The following is a 2695-nucleotide window of genomic DNA, read 5'->3' as shown; positions in this document are numbered from 1 at the left end:
GTCGCTGATAGCATTACCTACGACATTTTGACTGACGGAGTATCAGCGACGGATCAACGACGGAAATCACTTTCAGCGACGGATCAGCGAGGGAATTTTCCCTCGTTGATACCCAGCATTTTTGTAGTGTATGATCTTACGGGTCTCATGAAAAACCATTGACCTCACATGATCCCAAGTCTAAGATTAATAATTATATAGAGCGTTATCCATTTATTTGTATAAAAATAGAAAATAATGATATTAATATGTTATTCGATTTAACCAAAGTAGTTAAATCTAAAAACAAAAACAAATAACATAAATCTTATTTAGTTAGCCAAACCGTTTAACTCAAAAACCATAAAACACCCGATTTGACTCCGATGAATTATATGGTTTCGGTTTCCTCCCCGCCATCTGAAAACAACTTTATTATTTATTTCTATATCATGATCAATATATCATCAGACAGAATTGAAATACTATTTACCTTATCAGGGTAAGTTTATAGTCTACCAAAAAGGCGTCATATTTCATATGCAACAATTTATCCAGTAATCATTAACCAGTTAAGAGTCGTCACCTTCAATTACTGGATAAAACATTCGGTCCTTACTATATTCATCCGATAAGATAATATGACCGGATAATTACTTATACAGATAAGCATTTGATAAACTTGTCCTAAATTATTAGTTGATTTTATGGTGGGCTTCACATATCCCAAAAAGGAGAGTAAGAAATCTTGATCTAAACCTTGAGTCAAAGAGAAGAACATGCAAATGAAAATGATGATGCTTAGGAGAATGGACCCTAAAATTCAGAGAGATGAGTAGTATATGATGAACCAACATCCTTAAATTTCCAAAAATAGCAATAGAAACCATGTGACATCAATTACTTCAAAAGAGGTCCCCTCTTTTGTTGCAATATGATTGAAGCAAGCAGTATTTGCTTAAATATATTAAACAGTAATTAATGAGAATATAAATAAAAGAAATTGGTTGATTAAAAATAGTATTAGTTGTGTATCTGTGTAATTCAATGGGAGTCGTGAATTTTAACGATTTTGAAATTTTACTGGTTTTATTGGAGAAGATTTAACGATGATATAAGTTACACTTGGTTTTTACATATTAATACAATTTGGATAAATAAAAGTTATGGTTCCAATTAGAGCCTATCGATGAAAAGAATTATATGATAGTTTAAAATCCAATATATTTAAAATCTAACATATTTAAACGACTCCACAAATGTGTTCGATTTATACCAAGAGCGAAACCGAGAGTTCTAGAGCAACTGAATGAGAGATGAATGAGAGAACTTTTAATAACTCATGGTGAATATCAGTTTGAATCTCACATTAGGGGATGAGAAAAGACATAGAGGTATGAGAGAGTGAAGATATGAGTGAAATGTGTCAAAAATATAGTGGGAACATGAAAAGAAAAAGGTAATAACGTGCGTTGGTAACTTGCACTATATGTTATTATAATTGTAGATTAAGAGATTTTAAGACTAAATATATAAAGTAGTAATACTTAATACATTATGAGTTGTTTTTAAGACTTTGTGCATAAATATATAGTACATTTTACATTAAAAAATGTTTTTAAGACTTTTGATAAATCTGGTTTATAAGGTAATATAGATAATATATATGTTTATTCTCACAGAAACCTGAATTTTCATTTCAAGTTGAATTAGGGGGATGAAAATTCTTTCTCATTTTCAGTTCCGTCATTTTCATTTTCATTCCTCTACCTGAACCAAACATTCTTAAGATCCTTAAGCTTCCAAAAGTGAGCAACAGAAACCATGTGACATCGATTACTTCAAAAGAGGGGACCTCCCTAATAGTATTTCTGTCGTTGCAATCATCAAATTAACGCAAAACAACATTCAAGAATTACCAGTATTATTATTCTCTTAAATTATTATTTTGTATATTACTTAAATCCCACATGTACGATTTCTTTGTTTTTCACTCAAAACTTTATTTTCCCTCTTAGACATTTCATTAAACAATCGGTAGTCATCATCAGATTCACAAAGTAGAGCAAGCAAAAACTGTATTTGAGATTCAGACACCAACTCCTGCTCTGCGTGTAAAGTAAGACAAATTAGTCTGGTGATATATCATCACGTACTCGGTTTTGACTCCATGTATAAACGCCTTCAAGAGATGAAAAATGTAAATAGAATTACACCCGTGATAAAGATCAAAACGCAATCTACCACAATATCTACAAAAAGAAAGTAAATGGAAAGCTACGAGATGGAAGGCATCCATACGTAACGTACATGTTGTGAATGGAAAACCGAGAGATGGAAGCTTGGTGATGAAAATCTGTAACGAGAGAAGCAAGAAGCTTGGTGATGGTAAGTTATTCACTTTACTTTATATCCATTTCTTTTTTATTTTTTATTTTATACCTTTATCATATTATCATATATAATCGTATATTAACTAAAATATGCTAAAAAAATACGTTTTACTTTTTACAAATTATATAATTATAATCGTCTCATCAATACCTTCAAAATGAAATACTTTTTGATTTAATCATATTATTAAATAACATAATATGAAGTGAATTGTTTTTAAAACTTGTATTTTATACCTTATAGTTATCGTATTTAATTTAATTTTATATTTCTTATATTTTTATTTCTATTTTACACCCTTAATTTATAAATTCAAAAGTGT

This window comes from Cynara cardunculus, assembly GCF_001531365.2.
Source record: "Cynara cardunculus var. scolymus isolate 2C chromosome LG 10, CcrdV1, whole genome shotgun sequence".
Taxonomy (NCBI): Eukaryota; Viridiplantae; Streptophyta; class Magnoliopsida; order Asterales; family Asteraceae; genus Cynara; species Cynara cardunculus.
Note: the sequence above shows the minus strand (reverse complement) of the source record.